Below are 25970 nucleotides of genomic sequence, written 5' to 3' on the forward strand. Positions count from 1 at the left end.
TTAAATCTTCATCTTCTAGTGTAATACATTGCATCGCATATTAAGTTAAAACCTTCATCTGAAATATAAAATCTAAAAACTCATAGTGCACAGTGTAATTAGTTAAATCATCTTTTAACATAATACATTGCATCGCATGAATATTAATCTAAAATCTAAAATCTAAAACTTACAGTGCACAGTAATTAGTAAATCATCTTTTAACATAATGCATTGCATCGCATGAATAAATCTAAAATCTAAAATCTAAAACTTATAGTGCACAGTGGTAATAGTTAAATCATCTTTAACATAATACATTGCATCGCATGAACGTTAATCTAAATCAAATTTAAACAACGTATATCAACAACAATTCAAACAATAAATCAAACTAACATCAACATTAACAATAAATCTCAGTGTAAGTGCATTGTGTATTATCGTGAAACAACAAGAAGCAGCATAATTATAGCACAATAAAGCTGCAGCACATTATCAAGGAAAACAACAGCTGAATCCAAATCAGCTCATGAGGAACAATTGCGGACACATGACGCGACAACACAAAGGTCAGTCTAATTTAAGCACTCCTTTTTCTTAATCCTTCCTATTCATTATCTTTACCTATCGTTATTTGAATTTTGCGTAGTAGATCTGTGTTAATATGGATTCTTTAGAAAATTTAAATATCAAAAAAGAGTTTATGAAATTTCGTTTGACGCAAATCCATAGCTTTTGTAAAAGAATAAGAGAAAATGAGAGTAGCAAGTTAGATATATCAGAGCTTAAACAAATATTAGAAATACTAAAACCTTCTTTGGATACTTTTCAAGAAATATTAATTCAAATTGCAAATCATTTTGATGACGAAGAGTACATTGACTTTTTGATAGATACAGAATTTTACGATTTCAATGATACTTATACTAAATGCTGTGTAATTTTAATAACAATTATTAAAACATTTAAAACAGATCCCAGCTCAAATAGTAGCCTGGTGACAAATCATATCAAACAAACAATAATAAATTTGCTGTAATTAATTTACCTCATTTCGACGGTACAGATATTAACTGGTTACAGTTCTATAATTCATTCTATACAATTCATATTGACCCAAATATTAGCAATTCTCAAAAATATTCTTACCTAAAATCTTGCTTGAAAGGCGAAGCAGGTAACATAATCGATTCCTTACCTGCTACCGCGGACAACTATATAAATGTTTGGGAATTGCTAAAATCGCGGTACGAAAGTAAAACTATTATAGTAAACAATCATATAAAAACATCAAACAACTATATTTCGATTCCATCTGAATCAAGAATTTTCAATGAATCTAATAATAATAAATCTAAAAACGTTGCGCATCTTGAAACTATAAACGTCATTAAATCACATACGGTAAAAAGGGGAACTACCTCGGTACTATTATTAGATTCTAATAATCAAATAAAAATCAATTAACAAATGAGAATATTACTCAATATCAAAAAAGCAATGTTATTAAAAACGTCTTCTGTAATCATAACTTATCAACTAAAGCTAATACGACAGAAGAACGAGTTTTAAATAAACAAAATCTAACAATTAACTTAAATCAAGCTAATTATAACGCTGAACATCTTGAACCTAAAAACAACATTAAATCAATTACGGTAACGAGAGACACTACCTCAGCACCATTATCAGAATTCAATAATCAAATAAAACAAGTAACAAATAAGAATCTTACTCAAAATAAAAAAAGCGATATTATTAAAAACATCTTCTGTGACGTTGACTTATCAACTAAAGTCAATGCAACAGAAAAACTTATTTTAAATAAACAAAATCTAACTACTAAACATAATCAAGCAAGGTACAACGTAAATTATTCTAATGCTAACTATCAAACTCTTTTAAACAATCAGAATACTTGGCTTAATATCGGCGATAAAACAATTACAACTTTAGCCAAGTCAGGGTTTGAATTTAATTCTAAAAATATCACTATAAATCAAACAATTAACAAAAAATCAATCTTAGCTGCAACAGTGCAAATATTCAATCTTATGATATTAAGAGATCGCCATAGCTTTGTCCATAAAAAGTATAAAGCATATACATATTGGTTCGTGTGTTTTGTCACCAAAGCTATCGACATCGAAGTAATATACGATTTGATCGCGGAATCTTTTATATCAGCTTTAAAACAATTTACCGCAAACTCTAGCAAATCTCGCGAATCATTAACACAGATTGAAACAATATTAAATTTTAGACTATTATCTTTACAAGGTTCCAATCCAAATAATTACAATCCTTCAAACCTCTATCATTTCCTAATTGACAAACCAACATCAATCCTAAATCCTTGCGTGCTTGAAATCTCTGACAATATGCTATCAACTTCATCAGAGAACAAGGCAACATCATCAGAAGCGGTTGTGCAAGAAAACGCACAAAAACGCATCAAAACTTATTGTAAGCTAAATTCGGTAGTATGGTACTATTCCTCGATTAAATTCTAAAACCACTACGACCGCGATTAGGCATTATCACAAATCTGCACCCTAAGGACGGCATCATCATTCGAGTGGTAAAAGCAAAATTAAACAAAGACATTGTAAAATCTAATAACTAACTTTTGTGTGATTACATTGTGAAACAGTGAAAATGATCAATATTAAACATAAAAAACAATTTGTGTATTACCGAATAATCAAAATCTATCTGAAACATTAAATAATTATAGTGTGGTGAAGTGTCAATTATCAATAATCATGCGAAACATTTAGACATTTTAACGACTCTAGTGAAGTGTCAGTATAATCATTTTGAACATTTGGACAATTTTAAAGACTCTAGTAAAGTGTCCGTGAATAATCTAACATTATATTCATAATCATTATCATTATCATTAATCAATCTATTATCAATATTATCATCACATGTCATGTGCTATCTATAAACTTTCAAAACATTAACATTATTATAAGCAATGGCATAAAACTAGGATTAAGCAACGTTAAAAAATATTCATAATTAATTCCTCATAATTTTTTAAGTCCGGGGGCATGTTAACGCGTCATTGCCAACCCTGGTATAATAATTATATTTTATTATCTCCATGCAGGATAGCGACAATAAACCCTCATCCATCCCTTTCATTGTTACGCGTCCTGTCGCAAATTCAGTAATCCATTTTTCCTAGAATTTTTATCACCTGTCCCTAACTACATCATACTATAATCCTTATAATTCCAAGAAATTCGCACTACCTGTATCAAGTTTAAATTCTTCGTATCATGCAATTTATCAACCAATACCTGATCGATTGATAAATGTAATAACCACTGATTGGTTCCAAAATTGTAATGGGGTGTCCTTAACTCCACAAAATGGGCCAATCAGAAAAATATATAAAATTATAAAATCTACATAATTTAGTATCAACCAAAATTTCATATAGTTAAGATCAGTCGTAAATTAACACTCAAATCCAAAACATCTAATTCAAACCTCTATCTAATCATCTATAAATCTTAATATTTTAAATACACAATAATCAAACAGTTATTCAACATCTTTTATTTTTATTCAAACGGTCTGATATAGCCAACAACTAAATATATCTGGTCCTTCGGCAAAGTGCAAGTGTTCAATAGAGTTCGGCAGCATCCAGATAGATCACGAACTTCTTAAACACTTTGAACCTATCTCAACAAATACTTATTTGGCCATTTAAACAGAATGGTCATTTTACTAAACAAAGTCGGATAAATTATTCTAATTGTTTATAATTAACTTAACTAATTAAAAAATTACATAAACTAGTTGGTATTGGTATTTTGCCTTAAGGCAAGTTACATAAACTTCCCGATATGTGTAAATAATCGACTTAATCCATGATAAATAAATTAATTTATGAGTGGTTAAAAGTATTCGAAGTGGATTTTTTACACATTATTAAAAATCAAACACCTTAATCCGTTAGAAGTATTTTCTGAAAATAAATTTTCAAAATTCAATAATTTTTTTATAATTGAACCAGTTTTCGTAGGACTATAATGCTTTAGTATGTTTATTAAGACCAGGTACTCTATAGCTATACCAAGTAAAACGTCTAAGTTTAATTTTAACAAACGTCAAAAAAACTACTCATTTTCTAAAATTTTGATGAATTTTTAAAATTAAACTATTTGTCGTAAGGCCGTAATATTTCAGTAAGTTCTATAAGACTATATATTGCAAAAAAGGTTTGAAATCGGTCCAGCCGTTTTTGAGAAAACTTCGATTTACGGCAAAAAATCTGTTCGCGTGCACACACACACACACATACACACATAGTTTTTCCAAATTTGGTTTCATTCGATTCAGAATGGCTTGAAACGTCGAGAAAACAAAATTAGCGAATCTGATTTTTTGATAAAAATATAAACTTCTCCTTCTGGAAGTTAATAATAATAAATTTAGCTTGCAGTATGAATTTGCCGGAACTAAATCCCATAAGCTGCAAAAATTCACATTGCTTGCACTGTATTTATTCTAGCAATTTGCGTAGTTAATTAAATAACTAATCAAATAGTTTTGCAACTCTTACTACTACTCAAAAAAAATCTCATAGTTCCATCTAAACTTTTTACTTACGTACGCATTTAATGAATTACATAATTATACTTTAATTACTGCGTTATTTTAAACAATTATTTTTTATTGTAAGAATCCTCGTTGAACTCATAACTTAAAGCTCTTTAGTCTTGCATAATAACTACATTAAAAATAATGTAACATAATTTTCATCTCAACATAATGGTAATGGATTATCAGATAAGGTGAAGCGGTAATCATTAGCATATTATTTCAAGGCTCCCAAACCAAACACACGATGTAATAACTTCTAATTTATAAATATAATAACTTTTAGTAATAAATTTTATTTTTGTTATACTTGAATACCGTTTATAGAAACTTCATTAAACAATTATTACATCAGGTATAAAAAATGTTTTTATGCTTATTTTTTTGAGTAAAATTGTATCTATTTCATATAATTACAAAATTGTTTTTTTTTTTGATAGTAAGGTGAAAATTTGGGACTGTATATGTTATTTATTTATGCATTATAAAGAATTGGATTTAAAGAAATTGGTCCAGAAAATAAAAATTATTTGGAGTGGCGAACCCTTACCACAAGCGGTATGAAAAATAGATGTTTGCCGATTATACTACTTTCCTACTAAATGTTAGGATAAAATTTTCTAGAGAATTTTCTATGATATACAAAACGTCAATTGAATATATATTTGTAAATAATTATTTTAATCTAATTGTCGGTATCATAATTTTAATTTTATATATTTCTCTGTTGTCTTTCACCTATATTTTCACCTGTCAGTTATTTTATTTCTCTCGATGATATTGTACAGCAAAATTCCAATTCGGTTTTCTCTTTATATCAGAATTAATGTACGGTAAAATCGTCGAATTTATTTGTATTCTATATTGTCTTCAGCAATATATTTTAGGTATGTACGGTGTACGAGGCTTAAAGGTGCACGGGTAAAAAGGTTCACCACCAATATCTTAAAAATAAAGTAAAGTTAGGAATGTTTTAACAAAAATATTTGAAAGCATAAGACAAAAGATGTGTAACTATTGGATGAGGCAAAAAAGACCCATTGTATCCTTACCCTGGCTAAGTTGTAAATAATAAGAAAATAGTAAATAAAAAAATAAATTAAGTTGAAAAAATGATAAAATAAATTAATAGTTATTCAAACTCTGCTGGTTAATATTTCTGACGAAATACCAGATCAAGGTTATATACAGTATTATCTTTGTCAAAAATGTGCACTGAAATTGGTTGAATAATGTACCTAGTATTCCATAAATCTCTTTAAATTTAAAATCGAAACTTTGGAAGAGTTTGCTCCCTGGATGTCTTTTTCAGTCCAGCCTATGTGGTAAAAAGGAACATATGATAAATTCTAGAAAAATAATAAAAAATGCATTTCTTTAATTACTTGGAATTAATAGGAACATAAATCGATTGTTGACTGTTTCATACGGGCAATATGTTGGCAAAAAGTTCATTAGTCAGTATAATTACTGAAAGTCGAATTGGAACTTCGTGTTCAGCCCTACCCCATATATTATTTTAAACAATTATCATTTAATACTTGAATTATTCGGAATTATATTATATTCGCTAATATCATTTCCTAACTTTATTAACTACCCGTAGGGTAAGTTATAGTAATCGCAAAAAATCGAAAATGTAAATTTTTATATATCTTTACGTTTCAAAGGTTTCTGAATACATATTTTGGCATACCTTAGAAAAAATTGATGTATGTGTGTATGTGTGTGTACAGATACTAATTTTCGTCGACGATTTCAGGAACACCGATCAATCGATTTGAATAATTAAAAAAACATTCGATTCGTACTGATTAGTTTTTGGCAAAGGCAGGTGTAGCCGTTCCAAAGATACGGGGCAAAAATAGCCAAAAACGGTAACTCAGTTTTTAACAGAACGCTCCGATTTTAATAATTCAAAAAACATTTTACTTGTATTGACAAGATGAAAAACTGATTAAAAGTTTACCAAGGCAGGTCCAGCGGTTATGGACTCTCAATAAAAATAAGTTGAATAAATGTCATTTTGGCAGTCAAAAATGATTATTGGACATATTTACATCAAATTATCAGATATTTTATAGAGATTTTAATAATGTGTACACATTTTGTGTAAATTTTTTTGGTACTAAGAATTTTAATTACGGTACGGGAAGTTCCAGCAATTTGCCTTAAGGCACAAAGTTTACCTTACTGCACACCACTAGTTTAATTTTACAAATATTCCTCGCAATCAACAAAAAAGCTTACCACTAGGCAACATTTACTTTTGTTCTTACTTTTTACATATAAGTCATAATAATTACTGAATGTTTTAGTTATATGAAAACAAATTGCTACAGCATGCTGATTTCGTGTTAAATATAATGTATTATTTTTACCCTTAAATTGGGTTGCCAGATAAGTTAACACAGAAATCATTAGCATTTCAATATTACCTCGGCGCTCCCAAAACAAACACGACATCGTGCTTTCTGATTTACCAAGAGAAATGTTTTACCTACAATATATATATAGTTGAATGTTGCGTGCTGACTAGACGCTTTTATCGGTTACGTGTGAACGGGCTGCTTCCCGAGAGAAACGACCTTGCCATATCAAGTGCAACTGATCAAGATCAAATTCAAATGTCGTTTATTATATTCTCAATTAATTTAATGTGATACAATGCATTGATATCTGTATACAGTGGACCTTTTAGCACTATTTATTAAATAATTTAAAAATTTACAGACGATCCACCGAGATGCTGCCGAAATCTGTTAGATATAATTATTGGCTGATAATATATAGTTCAAATAGTTGTTTATTGATAAAATTTGGCAAAAATGCTAAAGAATAATAGATGATTGATACGCTTCTTGTTTCATTGTTATAAAGATGTTACTTGTTTAAATGTTGAGTTAATTCTGATCTTACTAATCGTAAGTTGAAATTTGAATCGATACAAAGTTTTTGTAACTTTATATTATTTTTCAGATTATTTCATTTTTGGGTACAAGCGCCTGCCCATTAAATTCATTAGTCATTAGTCAATCAAGTACTGACCTATGATTTAGTTGAATCGGGTAAAAGAAAACTGAATTTCTAAGAAAGACGGAATAATATCTGAGGGACTATTTTCTTATTGGCTTTGTAAACTAGTACATTGGCCACTTACTAAACTAATTTACAACAACTATAACTAAATACTTGAATATATCAATATACATACGCATACATACGTATACACACGCATATATAAATAAGCACACACACATCTACACACATAATTTTTAACAAGAGATACTATTTATAAACAATATGCATTATATATGGGGGATTATTTAATGTTTCGAAATATTAGACCAAGGTTGATCTTTTGGCATTAACAGATGTTAATTTTTTTTTAAAAAATTAAAGGTTAATTATGTTAAAATGGACAAGTTGTCATTGTTTGACAGTTTATCCTAATAAAATCTATTAAATCTATTGAATAGATACTCATTATATGTTACAGTTTCATCGTTTTCTATAATAAATACTAAATATAAACTACTACTTAGTCATCTACTCAGCAGACATTTTAAAATCTTCCGATAGTTTCCATATTTTAGGTGCTAAACTGCAGGTTTGGAAAAAGTTTTTCACTTGAGAAAGTTGTTAGTAGAATGTATGCCATAAAAAGCAAAAAATATCAGCTGTTTTGGAGGCCATAAATGCTGTTCTATGATAATGAAAAAGGTGAGTGAATCTTTAAATTTTCTTTTTAATCAATTTGAGTTTATTTTAGTTAGTTATTTATTATTATTAATTACGGGTTGCTTATGAATAAATAAATAAATTACATATTAATGCAAACCGAATAAACCGGAGTTCTATTTACATGCTTTGAATAAATGCCATTCTTTTAACTCGTTTGAATAAAAAAGTTACACCTTTCATGTTTTTATATGTAAATTATTTTATTATTTTATAAAATTTTAAACATTTATCAAAATAATTAAACATAATATGAAATCTGCTTATTTGTTATTAGAAAAGCAAAGTTATTTCATAATTAACAACCATTGACAAAAAAAAATAAGAATATAGAGTTAAACGACCGAGTACTAAAACTATAACTTGCTTTTCCTTTATTGTTATTCACAGTTTTTTTTGACAAAATTTTTAACTTGTTATATTTAAGAAAAAATCTAACTGCTTATATTTTTATATATGCATAATATTTGAAAATAGAAAACAAAGAAAAAAGTCCATGTATTAGATTTGATGCATTTATGAATTCAATATACATTAAACTAGGTTCATTGGAAAAACCTTTAGGTTTGATAAAATCTACAAACCCCTTTAGATAGTGTGCTCTAAAACATTTTCAATTATATCTAAGTGTTATGTAAAGATTTATGAACCTGACAATTACGACTGATTTATTAGAGAGTACAAACATAAAAAATAACTCAAATATCCACACATTAATATTAAAGAGAGCCATAAAAATCATATTCAATCATTATCGTTATTCAGTTTTCTTATCGCTGATGAAAATGTCGGAAATAATTTATAACCAGTAATAATTTATAAAGCACATCACTAAAATTTATAGTACATGCATTATTTTACTTTGCTAAAGAATTTTAAAAGATTCAGCGATAAAGGAAAAACCAATTGTATGTAAATTTATTTTGCAAGAATAAGTGAGTTCTGACCATAGTATCCATAGAATACAGAACCACCCAAACATCATGGCCAAAAACTTATAAAAAACCATGGCATTGAACGGCTCAGGAGAAAACGGCCCTCTTTGATATCCTTTAGTAATCTTACAACATGTACAATTACTCTTAGGCGTTATTTAATTTTTTTCTACTACATCTATAATATTGGCCATGAAGGTGACAATCTTCATGGCATTGAGCTTTTGCACGGGATGGTTGCTACCTCTGATAGAGGGGGTAGCGGAGTGTTTTGATGGAACTAAATGTTCACTTCTGAAAGTAAAGTCCGCGCAACAACATGTTTAGTAAATAATAAAAAAAAAATATATATCTTCTTTCATTATAACTTAGTGACAAATCAATGATTGTTATAAGAACTGCAACAAATACATAATAATAATAATATACATAATATAAGCTAAACATATCTAACATCGAATCGGATCACTGGGTGACCTTTCGGCCTTTTTTCCTTATTTAATAAACCATTAAAATTACTGAATGTTGTTTATAACGACAAATTGTAATTCACAAATGTAAATAAAACTAGTGGGGTGTATGGCATCGTGCCTTAAGGCAAATTGGTGGCACTTCCCGTAACGAAATGTTCGAGGAATATTGAATGTTTTCAAATAGATTATTATTAATATTGTAACATTGTCTAATATTTATAAAAATTATATAAACTGAATTGCAAAGTTGAAATTATTTGTTTAAAGTATATTAGAACTATAGTCAGAATCAGGGCCGGATTTAGAAATTTGGCGCCTCGGGGCAATGACAAAAATGCCGCCCCATCCCCGAAATTTTACGAACTTTCGAACTTTTTTTTAAAGCAATCGTGCTGCTTCAGCTGCGAGAGACAAAATATAGAAGCGCGTAAGCGCCGTGTCGCAGTCTAACGGATAAACAATGCTACAGAACTTATATAAATGTAAACAAAATTTATACTTATTATTATAATATCTTTAAAATATCTGGTAATTTAATGTGCATATGTCTTAAGATCACTTTTGTCCGCCAAATGTTTCTATATCAAATTTTTTTATTGGATCATCGAAACCGCTAAACCTGCCCCACACAAATTTAAGCAGTTATTTATTCTGTAAATTTTTTTGAATGTTATTGGACGCTTTTTTCTCAAATACTGAATTATCATTTTTGGCATTTTGACCCGTATCTTCAAAACAGGTGGACCTGCCTTGACCAATAACTAATCAGCATGTCTCCTTATCTATAGGAATTGAATCATAAATCGGCTTGAATAATTAAAAAATATTAGATTTGAGACGTGCTGATTAGCTTTTGGTACAGGCAATTACGAAAAATGGTAATTGAGTTTCGATATTTCTTCTCTGAAACAGCTACGCAGCGCGATTGCTTTGCAAGAAGTTCGAAAAATTTCAAAATACAAAAAATGTGTTTTAGAAGTCTTTTTTTCATTTTTCAATAAAATTTTATAAAATGTAATTTTCAGTACAGGATATTTCAGTAATTTGTCTTAAGGCACAATGCCATGAGTCACTAGTTTAAATATTTTTTTCGACGCTATAAGCTTGGAAGTGCACAAATACGTCATTTTAAGAGGGCTCGAGAACTGAAAAACATATTTTTCTTAAATTTCCAGCTTGTTTACGGATCTTTATATTAGCCAAATTGCCAAATTTGATAACTTATTAACCAATTTGATAATTTACGTTCGGAGAGGGAGGCAAGGCAAAATAATAAATTTTAGTTATCGTTTATTTCAACCCAAATTTTGCATTGTAATCGTATTATGTTTTGTTCATTATATTTCTTGAAATAAAAAATGTTGTTAAAAAAGTTGATTATATTGTATAGAATTTTTTTCTCACTATCCAAATTTTGCCGCCCCCCAAAATTTGCCGCCCTGGGCAGTAGCCCCGATTGCCCCTACTGTAAATCCAGCACTGGTCAGAATTAAAAATAAAATCTGAATTATTTTCGATATACAAAAACAATTTTTTTGAGAAAAAAAAAAGTTGAAACAAAAATTTTTTTTCCAAAATCAATTATTTTGTTAAGACAAGCAGAAAGTTCTCTTCTCTCAAAAACTGCTATTTTTTACATATTTAGCTCCGTATCTTCGAAATGGCTGGGCCTGCCTTTGCAAAAAACTAACAAACAGTTCTCCCAATCATTACTAATTGAATGTTTTTTAGTTCATTCAAATCGGATACTCCGTTCTCTCAACAAGTCGATTTATATTTTCTGCACTCTTTGCTCCGTATCTCCGAAACGGCTGGACCTGCCATTTGCCAAAAGCTAATCAGCTCTTCTCCCTATCAATAGAAATCGAATGTTTTTTGAACCATACAAATCGGTTGATCCGTGCGCCCGAAAACGTGACTGGAAATTTGTATCCATACATACATACACAACACATCCATTTTTTCTGAGGTATGCCAAAATGTTCAGAAACCTTCAAAACGTCGAGAAATGTAAAAATTTTCAATTTCGATTTTCGGCCCATTACAATAACTATCCTACGGGAAGTTAAAAAAGCATAGTATCCACAATGATTAATGAATATATTCTCTTGATTAATGGATCAAAATGTGTTTTCCAACTTCTACATGACATTGTCGAAACTATCCTTGAGATAAGGTCTTTATCCATTTTGGTGATTTAAAATCACGTGAGAAAATAATTACCATTTAACGAAATTACAAAAACTACAATTTAGATAATAAGGAGCTAACCAAAAATAAATTTTTACTTCATACATAGCAAAGAGCAAACTTTTTGCGGCAGAAACTTACCATATCGAGAAGTGATAAAAACAACTTTTCACAAGAATCATATTGTACTAAGAGCATAGTTCTAGTATATAATAATTCAGATTTCACTCATAATTCACATTATATTTTTCAAAAATGCACTTAAGTGTTTGCCTTTTGTTTTACCAACCGTTGTCAAATTAAATTTAGATTGTTTATGTCAGATGTCAGTAATATTTTTATTTACATTGGCATCACTCAGTAGGTTCAGTTAACAAACCGTTTAATTTTATAGAATATTTAACACAATTTCGTGCCACAGTGTTCAAACTATATTACTAAATTAAATGTCCGAAGCACAGTCATCGTTGTTACTAAAGAAGCAATTAGCAGAGTTGAGCAAAAACCCAGTCGAAGGATTCTCGGCGGGCCTAGTTGATGATAATGATATTTACAAATGGGAAGTTCTCATCATCGGACCTCCAGAAACGTTGTATGAAGGTGGATTTTTCAAAGCTCATTTAGATTTCCCTAAAGAATACCCGTTGAGACCGCCGAAAATGAGATTTGTGACCGAGATCTGGCATCCTAATATCGAAAAAAAACGGTGATGTATGCATATCGATTCTCCACGAACCTGGTGACGATAAATGGGGATATGAAAAAGCATCAGAACGCTGGTTACCTGTGCACACGGTCGAAACTATTTTAATCTCAGTGATTTCTATGTTGGCTGATCCGAATGATGAAAGTCCGGCCAATGTGATGCAGCAAAAGAATGGCGGGAATCTTACACGGAATTCAAAAGAAAAGTAGCAAGATGTGTCCGGAAAAGCCAAGAAGATTGCACCTGAAGCTTATGGCATATGTACGTGATCTAACAATTTTTCAATAGCTAAATTCCAAGTAGATACATATACATGTGAAAATAAATAAAACATTGTCAATGTAAGCCATTGATTATATTGCAAAAACATATATTATAATAACTATATTTTATATTAAGAATATGCTTTTTCATACAAGCCAAGTCTGACAGAAGCAATCTAAACTTTGTACAACAATAAAAAAATTATTACTGAACTGCGTTAATTATATTCTTCGTCAAGAAGTAAATATATTTAAGTAAGTACATATTTGCATTAATAACTTTATCAACTTTCAGTAGCATAACTAGATTTCACATAAGAATTTGATAAGGTATTACCGTAATAGCCAAATTACAAGCATTTGTATATTATTGACAAAACAATTTTCAGTAAAAAATCTCCGAAATGAAAATAAAAGAATCAGTAAAGATAAGCTAATTAGTTAACTTTGATCGATGGATATACTTATCATGAATAAGTTATAGAATTTTGTGTGTGGACGAGTATATTCGTCATGTGTATAAATCTTTAACCATTGACTGTTTAAATTGTAATTTTTGAAAAGTAAAACAAATCACATTCTCAAATTAGTAGATATTTAGAGTATTTTAAGCAAAGGGGGCGTCCAATAAACACGTGATGGATTTTTTAAGAATTTTTGGACCCTTCCTCCCCCTTGGTGATACGTGGTGTTATTCAAAGTTACCCCCCCCCCTCCTTTCCTACAAAACATAACGTAATTTTTAGTTATGAAAAAAAATTGTAAAATATTTGAACTTCTTTAAAAATGTTTGGATTTAAAATCACTTTAATTTCACTTCTTTAAAAAATAAATACACGTGACGTCATACAATACCCATCCCTCTCCAACGTGATTTTTTGTCAACTATTACTTCGATTCTGGTGACAGTTCAATAAATGCGCCACAGTTAACTGGTTAAAATTATAGATTAATTTTTATATATTTTCGAAAAATAACGTAATATCATAGTTTCATAGTTACGCATATAAATTTTAATTAAAACATTGTTTTACAACGATTGGCATTTAGAAAATAAAGGTCAACTGCAACGATCTATAAAGTATGACATTATCAAAGCTTGAAATTTATGATTGACTAAAACCACTGAAATGTAAAAAGTATTTAATTAAAAAGCTAAATGCAAAATCCATTCAATATTAATTTAATTAAAAAACAAGTTTATAAAAATTCCTTATTTAAGTTAAAAATGAAATAGTGGACTTTTTTGCTCCCTGGTTTTCTTTTTTTACTCCGGGGTCTATATAGTAAGTAGAGCCAAATGATAAATTTTAGAATAATAGCAAAAAATATATATGTATAATCGCAGAGAATTTTATACATTGTAGTTTATATATTATTTAATGCGTGTTATTTGTTTTAATGTAGTTGGTTTGGTTTTCATTATATAATTGCTGAAAACAAATTGGATCTTTGTGTCCTGCTCTACCTTACATATAAATTACATTTTCAATTTACGCAAGAAAATATTCACATAATTATTGAAAAACTTCAGTAACTCTGAACTATTTAAACATTTAATATTTAATATAATAGTCAAATGTATGATATAAAACTCAAAAATTGATTTTCAATTAAATAATATTATCACTAGTATAATCATTAACTCTTGTTAAATATCCATTTTAAACTCAAATTAAACATTTTCTTTAAAATACCATCTCCGTGTGTCAGAACCAATTTCAAAATTGTTACTTACGTTACGGAAGTGCACATAAACTTCATTTAATTTCAGAAACTAATCTAACTTTTAAACTAATTTGATGTACATGAAATTTCATAGTAAACATTCCTCAACAGAGTACTACCACAGCAAAGCTATCATATAATAGTTTAGTTGTATGTTAACTTTATCGGAAATTATTATATTTAATATGGAGTTTGAATTAAAATTCCAAATGTACATTATGATACAATACGATTTTATTACCTTAAAACCTAAATTCACATGAAATATGCAAAATTAATATAACATCTAGTAACATTACTGAACATATAAATAAAATGGAGCATTCTGTTCGTGTAAATAATATGTAACAATTATACCTATAATTTTAAACAATTATACCTATAATTTTAAACAATTACAATTTTATGAATAAAAAATGGACTTTGAAAATGCAAAATCTTCTGACGTGATTTTGAGATTGACAGAAATTTATATAACCTAAAATCAGCTTCTTGTTCAAAATTGCCAATTGGCAAGTGAGCTTGGGTGATCATCGAGACAGCTTTTTTTTAAATGAGTCTGCTTTTCATCGCTTACTGCAGTGATTTACAATCTTTAAGTAACGCGCCGCTCTCCTATTAAAATAGGTTGCGCTTCCCTTAATTTTTTAGTGGTCTAATTTTATAAGTACTCAACTGCTATTAGAATTTAGGTTGGTTTTAATTTTTTATGAAATTACTGGAAAAATTAGGAATTATCATTCTATTAGAGATTTAGCATCAAATTAAGTAATCTTGTTTATTGTAGAGAAACTGCACAACAGATCATAATTCCATGTTGTCAACTTAAAACATATTAATATCTGGACTCATATCAAATGATTTTTAGAGATTATAAAACTGGTGCTGTTAAAATTGACGAAGTTAAAATTAAACTTGCACAATTATTCATTACTATCACAACAAAATGTGCTTTTATAACTGCAGCAAGAGTTACATAAACTTTTTGAAATTACTATCTTTCAACATTTTTTTGTTCTTCAGAAAGAATAGGATTTTTATCCCCGTTGATTTCATCGGAGTTATATGAACTTTAGGAGAAGTTAGAGGAAAATATCCCAATCCTCCTCCCCGTTATTCTAAAGAATATATCGTAAAGCCTAAAAGAACACGTTACACGTAAAACAAATGCCTTGTTTAGGCTGTAAAGTTTGCGACCCCCATTTTCCATGTATGCTTTTCAGACTCTCGACGGCAATTTTCCTGCGGCGTTATACGACAAAAAGCTCGTTACATTTTCGATGTTTTCGTGTGCTTTACTGGCGGACGAGGAAAAAGTTTTTCACTAGACAAAGTTGTCACAACCGAATGTAAAATGTCATAAAAAGGAAAATTTGTAACGTTTGTTTTGGAGACTAAAAGTGCTTTTCTATAGAGGAGGGATGGTTGACTGAATTTAATAGAGTTGGACAAAAATTCTAAGTAGATTTTGATTCAATTATCTATAATCGGCTATATACAGTTAAATAATAAATTGTGATGCAATACAAGTATATACAATGCAGGGTGTATCAGATCTTGACGTCAAGTAGCAACAGGTGGCAGTATTGACCTTAATTGCCTTTAAAGAAAAATTAGAAAAAAATCTCACGCTGCTTGGAAATTATAAGCTTTTAAGTGCAACTACAGTTTTTGGTAAATTATGACTATTTTTGGTTATTATGGTTAATTTTTTCTAATTATTAAATTATGTTCATTTAAACTTTGTAACCGTAACCATAAATAACATTTCTAGGACCGAATTTAAAAACAACAACATAATTGCCCCACGTTTTCAAGAATTAGTAGGTTTTTTTGTTGAACTATGAATTTAGAATTTTTAAAATCGGTCGACTTTGAGAGGTCCTCCTTCAAAAAAAAAAATGTAAAAGTATGTTGCCAAGTTTTATCAAATATTGGCGCATAATGATTGTAAATAGTAAAATACTTGATAATTTAGTTATTGAAAAATTTTGAGAAAAAAAATAAAAACCTAAAAATGACATGATTTTTGCTAGTACATTTTACTCGTAATCTATATTTTATATCACATTTTTTTCTAAAACAGTTAGGTCGATACTATCACCCAGTTTCGGCTTGACTTTTAGAATTTTTCTATACTAGTATTAATTTTCCTTGGAGAAAAGGATTAATTATATTAGGTTGTCAAATATCTCCCTTCCGCTTTTTTGCTCTTGGTTTATAATACAAAAAGGCGGAAGGGAGATATTTATAACCTTTATATTAAAATGCGACCAATAGTCTTTGTTTAGATAATTTATACTAAACACAAAAATTGTAGTAATAACATGTTACAGTTTCATTGTTTTCTATAATAAATACTAATATTAGTTACATATACTTTTGCAAACATTTTAAAAGCACTTGTTATTTTCGATATTTCATATGTTAAAATTGCAGGTCTGGAAAAAGTTTTTTGCTAGATAAAGTTGTCAGCAGAATGTAGAATTCTATAAAAAGTAAAAATTGTTTGTTTTGGAGACCACAAATGGTTTTAATAATGTAATAATGAAAAAGTTGACCTTTTGCAACAAAGTTTAATGGAAATCTATTCTAGATTATTTGATTTTTTTTCAATAACATGAATTATTTATTAGTAGGTGCAAATCGAAAAAGCTGAGGTCTTTTTACATACTTTGAGTCATTCTCATTCTCATTCTTTCAATCAATATTATTTTCAACAAAAAGTCCAATAACGGTTAGATAATGTATTTTTTTCGTTCCAAAAATTTACTATTATTTTACTTAAATAATTAAAATAATAAATTTATTTTATTAAGAAATAGTTATATAAATCCTCAATAATTTGCATAAATGCATTTACTTTTTATTTTTATTCCAAGAATAGAATATTCTAACAATATATTTATTGAAATGTCTGAGCATAAAGCTCGAAAAATATTGGTAAAAGTTTCTCTATATATGAGTTTCGATTTGCAATTGAATGAATGATAATTAAATGATAATTGACTTAATTACTTTGCTAACTATAAAGTTTTCTAACAATTTTGAAAACGAGAAATGATTGCCTAGAAGCAGATTGAATTTAATTTACTACTGGATTTAAACTATTATTTCAAAATGCCTTATGATGAACGAATGCGCGAATGATATTTTGGAAATTTTGCATATTGCCTGTGAATTTAGGTTTTAAGGTAATAATATCGTATTGTATCATAATGAATATGGAATTTTAATTCAAACTCCATATTAAATCGTTTCCAATAAAGTTAATATACAACTAAACTTAGCAGATATTGTAATTAAATAAAAAATAACATAATGCTACGCACAACTGCAATTATTTTTGATATGGATAAATATATATGGATAATATATATTAATTATATTATTATTATTAATATTCATATATTTTGGATAATATATGAATAAATTAATATATTATGGATAATATATATGAACTCATTTATGTGTCCTTAAATTTATATAATATTAAAATATGTTACATTATATAAATCAAAATAAACTGACCTAATTAGTTAAATAAACCGTAAATATAAATATGTATGCGTTAATTATATAAAAAAACTTTAAATAAATAAATAATGAAAGTGGTGCAAAAGAAAAACTACTACACACGCAATAAAATATCAAGCATGATAGAATATATCGCCTATAAAAGAAAATGTTCGTATACATATAATAAAATGTCGATTTTCGGCTCCATATACATAATGGTAGTTTGATGAAATATTCACGATAAATCATTTATTCAAGACCCATCCAACAAAATTACATCGTAAACTCGAATTGTATGCAGAGATCCATACATTATTAATAAAAAGGACAAACCATAAATAGGTAAAAAATATTAATGACCAATATTTATTTGCTTTCAGTAGGGGATACTGGGTACGGTAGTGACAGTCGTCACAACAGCTAAACTATATTGATTCTGAGATATGGTCCAAAAGGAGAAAGATAAAGTATGTTTGTTCGAACAAGTTTCCATATTGCATTGAGTAAGTTTCTTTGTTCGATTTGACTGTAACTTTTATACAGAGAGATCAGTTTATTTGTTATTTTGCTGTAAATTGAACTTTTGTAGTTAATTACAAGAAATTAGCTTTTTCGTGGATTATTTGCCAGTCATAACGATGACCGGGTACAGTTGTAACAAATTTTGTGGGTACGGTTGTGACATGCATTTCTTGGCCCTTTCTAAGATCAAACAGATAAAGAAACACAAAGAAAAAATACAAAAAAGAAGGGGAAAGAAAAATTCAATACAATAAAAAAGTGGCACAAACGTACCCAGTCTCTCCTACATTTTAGTTGCATCAGACTTTTTGCGACCTATAAAAACATAGTACAATGAAAGTTAATATAATATGACCCGTAATGCGATTTAAATTTAAAAGTAAAAGTTATATTTCAGGATATTAATACAACACAAAATTTTATTCAAGAAGAACATTGCATGTATACATACATGGTAGTTAATAGTCAATTTCTCTTTTATTAACAGTACATTTTGATAAATTATTCATGCTAAATCATATATTCATAGTCGAATTGTATGCCGGGTTTTCTTTCCATCAATTATTGACAAAAAAGTCAAACCAGAAATAGGCCAGGAAGATTAACAGCTAATGTCTCATTACTGTTTGGTGCGCACATGTCCAACATTATGGAGAAAGCATGTCACGAAATGTTTGTAAAGTTATTAAAGAAGCCACTTACAGTAATATGAGTAAACGGCTTCTGTTGAAATAGTAATGAAAAAAATTAGAAACGGTTTTAGTTCATCATGTGGTAGTATATCATTATAATGCGCCTAATTATTCAATCTATTTGAATGGAACTAGAATTTATATCGTTTGGCTACAACTATTAAAGATTTAAATATTTTGTTCAGGTTTTTGCAAAGCTTGTGTAGCCAAATATTTTGAAAAATCTAATAGTTCTAAAACATTTCGATAAGTGGCTTTTGCTTTTCTTGTAAATGTAAATTAAAAACTGTGATTTTTTATGTGAAAACTGTGATATTTTTATGATATGCACTTAGGTACAAGTAACGAACAATTCATATTTTACTATGTATGATTTTCGTGAATTTATAAATACTTTCTTCTTAAAGATTTTATACTTCATACTTTTGCTAGTTATGAGATATAAACTAACTGAACCACGCAAAAGACAGATTCGGAATTTAAAATACTATTATATTATTTACTAAACAAAAACCATTTAAATTAAAGTCGAAATTTATATCATAATTTTCATTTCTGTACAAAGTCATGTTAAAACCAATTTGGACGTACGGAATACAGCTTTGGGGAACGGCGTGCAAATCCAACATCGCCATAATTCAAAGATTTCAAAACAAGATTTTGAAAGAAATTATAAACGCACCCAAGTATGTCCCAAATTGGTTGGTTCATACAGATTTGAGCATGAACACAGTTAAGAAAAAAATTGAAAAATTCAGTCTGAGATACAAGGATAGAATACAGAACCACCCAAACATCATGGCCAAAAACTTAATAGAAAACCATGGCATTGAACCTTTAGTAATCCTATAATATGTACAACTACTCGTAGGCTTTATTTAAATTTTTCACATCAGGACTATATCTATAAGCTAAACATATCCAACATCGAATCGGATCACCACTGGGTGACCTTTCGACCTTTTTTCCTTATTTAATAAATCATTAAAATTACTGAATGTTGTTCATAACAGATTGTAATTCGCGAATGTAAAAATTATGTTCAAATAAATTCGACAAGCCTATTTTGTTTGTTACATATTTCTCTCAGATATGTATTATAATCAGTGCTCTTCTTCATGGTTTCTAATACGAGAAAAATTTTGGTCTGAATGAATAGTAAATGATTATGCCTTCAAAAATTATATCCAGCTTTTTTCAATAAATAGTGAGAAGCACTGTCTTAAATTATCTACGATCTTTATCTAAAAAAGACTACATATTCTTCTGTAGGGGAGACTGAGTACAGTTGTGCCAGGGTACGGTAGTGATAGTCGTCATACTAATTCTGGGATAGAGTCCAAAAAGTATGTTTTTTCAAACAAGTTTCCATTATTGCATTGTGTCAGAACCCTACATTAGCATGATCTGAGAATGATTAAATTGAGCTTTTTTCAATAAATAGTGATACTGTCTTAAATTATATATGATCTCTACCTGAAAAAAAACTATGTATATATTTTTTGTATCGGAGACTGGGTACGGTTGTGCCAAGGTACGTTCAAAATTATAATTTTATTTTCATTTGAAACATATTACTATTTATATTTCCCAGTGAAAAATCGATGTTACTACTGCTTGAAATCAGGCTTCCCGAGGCGAAGATCACTAATAAAAAATTGCAAGTCCAAATTTTGTAACCTGAATTTACTTTAATTTCATTCATATTTAGTCTTTCCTATAAGAAAATAATATTTTAAAAAATAGAGTGGCTAATTCTCCCATAAAATAAAAATGTTACAGTCCAATATTCATATAAATTGGTAGTAAAACTGTCAAAATGCTATGTATTTGCTGTGTAATCAGGCGCTTTACACTCAAAACTAACTTCACGTATATGTTATAAATGCATATAAAATAAATACAGTTATGACAATATTGTTTCTTTGACGTTTGTGCGTTTTCTAGGTTAGGTTTTATATCTATAATAATATAAATATAAATATTTATATAAAACATTTATATTCATTCAAAACGCCTGACTGCGTAGCAAATTCATAGCATTTTGACAGTTTTTACAACCAATTTATATGAAGAAAAGAACGTAACATAGCGTTGCCATAACAACGCTATGTTACGGTCATTTTCATCGAAGAATTACTTCATAAGAAAAAAAAACTTCACTACTGCTTGACATCAGGCTGCCCATGGTGGAGACCTCTGATTGAAACCCTATAGCTCTAACTACAATTTCATAAGCAAGCCTAAATTCGGATTAATTGTACTTGATTTCATTTATATTTAGTATTTTATATAAGAGAGTAATATTTATAAATTACGTACCATATTTTAAAATTTTATTTCCACATATAATTCTACATCAATAAAAATTAAAAAAGCGTCTATGCAAATTGTTCTCATAATTAAGAAGAAACTAGTTTGTTTTATAATTCATACAATACCATTATAAACACTTTGGTAGTCAGATATAATTAATCCGACACCTTTATTGCTTATGATATTTCATGTTGCCCATTTAAATTATCATTCAGAACATAATAAAAATTAAAATATCTCACGATAGTTGAATCAAATTTAATAATATTTGCTCATAAAATTACATACTCGAGAGGAGTTCCTGAGTTATGAACAAACAATTCTTTCCAATTATTTTTAATATAATTTAAACTAAAACTGGTTTCTTTTATTAGTTTCTCACGGAACACGAAAAAGCATGTCATATGGTTTGTTCTTCGGCAAAACCGAAATCTAAGCAGGTATAAAAATATGCAGAGATATGGAAACATCCCTCCCATGGTCAAGGCTGAATTTTACATATTGCAGTGCAGTAGAAATTTTATTCTTCACAAAGTAAATAATTAAAAAAAAATCAAGATTAGTAATAGACGTTTGAAAGTGATAAATTAAGTTAAATTAATATTTTTTATCAACTTTTCTTCATAATTGTATAGAAAATATTTCATTTTTTTTTTTTTCATAAAACTCCCATCTAATTTAAGATTATATTATTATTATTATTATTATTATTATTATTATTATTATTATTATTTCTAATATTGTTATTTTGTTATATTTCTTATTATCTGTCACTTATTGTTTTAATTCCACTTTATTGTTTTTCTAGTTTCTAGTATTATTATTCAGAAATTTCATTTATTTTAATTATTAATTTTATTTTTATTATCATTTGCTTTTATTTTATATTAAATCATCATACTACGGATATAATTTTAATGTAAATTCTATCCTGTGTACTCTTATTTATCTATTTATGTTATTATTTATTATTATTGCTAGATGTTAAGTAATTTAACAGTTGTAATAAATATAATTAAGAAAAAAGTAATATAGCAAAATGTAATGTGAATAAACGAAATTCATACTAATATATTTTACACATACAAGTACTTATTTTAGACGAAATATTTTCAGACTTTTTAATTATTATCGAAAAAAATGCATTTAAAATTAAAAATTATACTTCTAAAAACCACAAGAACAAATTAGAATTCTCAATAATTTAATATTTAAGCATATATTAATATTTAAGCAAAATTTGTCACAATGAATGTCGTCTATAGGCGGCATTTGTACACATAGTAGCCAAACGGGCGTCGTCTATGGACGACGCTCGTAGCAAAAGTGTTGATATCAGAGAATACCAAAAACACAAATTTTTGCATTACAAAGAATTTTTAATTTATAATCTTGTTGAAAAGACATTCATAAATATTCATATTTCATTAATAAGCCCAAGATGTTTGCATAATATATTAATAATGATTATGATATAATTATTAAAAGTAAAGAAAATTTTAAGAATAAAAAAATTAGAAGCAAAGGATGATTTATTATAATACAGCAAAATCAACAAACCCAAACTAGAAACAATATATGAAAGATTTATGAACGCCTAAATAAAATTATTTTTTCATTATTTTAAATTACAACAAATGTAATCAATTATACAAATGAATGTGTAATAAATGTTCTAGGCAAAAAGTATTTAAGTTAATTAATTTAAAAAATATCAAGCCAGCCTTTGCTTTATGGGCCGATTCTGCTTTAAAATAGACCAATGTTGTAACAATGTATGTTACGTAACGTTTTGCATATAAAATGGTACTAAAAACTGTCAAAATGCGATGTGGTAACTATGCAGTCACGTTTTTTAGATAAAAAATCTATCCTAGAAAACGCACAAACTCCAAGAAGATAATTTTATCATAAGTGCATCTTTCTGATGTGTCATAACAATACATGCAAGAAGTTAGATTTTACGTGTAAAATCGTTACGTTATAGGTAGTATTTTTATTTTTTTACATTAATTGCAAAATGTTTACGTAAGCATGGGGGTAGGGGGTAAGAGCTTTGCTTAGTTTTGCTGACAAGGGGGATGAGGTGGGGTAAATTATTGTAATAAATCTACTTACGTAATACTTGAACGATCCCTAATACGCCTGATCGCACAGCAAATACAGAGCATTTTGGCGGTTTTTAGTTCTATTTTATATGAAAAAAAAAACTACGTAACATAGCCTTCCATAACATTGGTCTATTTTACGGCAGAATCGCTCCCTTAGTTTTTTCAGTAACATAAATACGTCCAATGAAATAATACATCTCCAGAATATTTCTCCAACCGACTACCGTTTCGCGGCAACCCGAAGTCGAACTAATTTATAGAATTATGTAAATTTAAACTGGGTATGAAATCGCTTCTTAGCGCGCTAATGGTCCGCCTTTAATGCTATGTAATATAATAAAGAAACGTATTTCTGCGGAACTAGCTTTCCTCGGCCCGACCGAGAGTGATCCTTATGCACCGCTTGCCAGCCTGGACCCAACAAAGATATTGACCTGTCAGCGTAACGTATACAAAAGACTAGGGATGAGAATAATATTGATATTCGACCAGATCGATAAATCGATCTATGAAACTATTGGTAAACCGTTAATTCCGTTCAATGAAACTATTGAAAAAACCGTTAATTAACCCTCCGTCGGGCGCAGTCCCGTTACGCACACGTTCGGGCGCAGTGTATCCGACAGCAACGGTTTTTAAGTATATCCTCAGGAGGCTCCTTATTTTATAAACATGTTAATTTTTTGTTTAATTATATTTCAGAATGTATACTTTTTGAATAAATGAAAAAAAAAAGAATTCAATAATATTTTATTATAAAATGTAGAAAAATATAAACCTGTGTATATATGCACAAATTATTTACACTCACTTTTCTTTATTGAAATACACAGCCTCTAACTTTTTTTTTCATTTGCACTTTATAAAAAATAAGTAATATAATAATGATAGTTTAATGTGTATAGTTAAATATTATCATTTATTGAAGCATTTGAACAAACACTGCATAGAAAGATCGCATGTTGGAAACACAGTGCTTTTCGACATTTAGCACAACAAAATCTTGAAAGCTGTCTAATATTAGCTTCTAAGGTACATGGTTCACATCGCCGTTTTTTTGGTGGCTCTTCTTGTTTTTGTGAGCCATTTTCCTGTGAATTTGGTCTGAATCTTTTGAGTCCTGCCTGCAAAGTGAACGGAATCCCACTGTGATTTCACTTCTTCTTGTTAGTGTCCAAGAACAAGTTCATGCGATAATCGTCTCAAAAATTTCTTCTTGGGAGATCTTTCCTTACCATTCCCATGACTCCAATATTCTAATTGCATTTTTGCGTTCCTATAACACCTGGTAAATGTCTTAATAAGTTCTGGGATTTTGTTCGAGTCCTATTAGAGGGAGGTTTGCTACACCATTTTGTAGATTTATCTCTACTCATAAAATATTTAGCATTATTGTTCAAATTTATTTCTACTCACTTCTCATCTGTTCGTCCTCTTGTTCTGTCTCAGAATCGACTTCGCGACTCTCTAGATGGTCTTCGTCACTTCCACTTTCATCACCTAAATCGTCAAGAAGATTATTTTCATTCAGCATAATCATTCGCATGAGCTGGCTTTTCTAAATTATATATTTTTTTACCACTCGCCATATTTACTAGCTTATAAAATGTATGGACTCAAGTTAGTAACACATTCGGGCGCAGTGAATCTCGTAGATACTTTCAAAAAATTGCATTAAATGAAAAGTATTGAGATATATATTCAAAAAATGTAAAAAAATACAGAAATAGAATACTTACATTCACAAAAAATTGCAATATTCGTACGTTTCAAAATGTTGCACGTTCGGGCGCAGTGTATCTCTAGGATCAAAATACCGATTGCCACTATATGTGAAGGTCAAATACAAAATGATAAAGACGCATAAATAAAACATATAAAATTAGGAGGCTATTGAAGAGTGGAGGTTTCTATAACATTCAGCCAAGGCGCAGCATGAAAAATTATTGGCGCTCTGTATCTGTCAGATCGGCTGCGCCCGACGAAGGGGTTAAGTATGGTTAACCGTTGCGAGTTAATTAGAGTTTTTCCAGTAGTAAGGCGTTCAAAAAATAATGGACAACAGATTCAATTTAAGTTGTATCATTATTCAATTACATCATTATAAATATGTCATTTTAGACATTTTGTCATTTTAATTTTTTTATTCCATTTTATTCTGCGATCTGT

At 28.9% G+C, this 25970-nt stretch overlaps 1 protein-coding gene and 1 pseudogene across 1 annotated transcript in view; both read left to right on the forward strand.

Moving 5' to 3' along the window:
- The window catches only part of LOC113374069 (centaurin-gamma-1A-like), a gene marked incomplete at its 3' end in the record, with an annotated part of 550258 nt that overhangs the window by 301634 nt on the left and 222654 nt on the right, over positions 1 to 25970 (forward strand).
- Positions 12391 to 12897, forward strand: LOC113374070 (annotated as a pseudogene).

The sequence above is a fragment of the Ctenocephalides felis genome, unplaced genomic scaffold (assembly GCF_003426905.1).
Source record: "Ctenocephalides felis isolate EL2017-DRISC unplaced genomic scaffold, ASM342690v1 CF-g0.4_SCAFFOLD_01604, whole genome shotgun sequence".
NCBI lineage: Eukaryota > Metazoa > Arthropoda > Insecta > Siphonaptera > Pulicidae > Ctenocephalides > Ctenocephalides felis.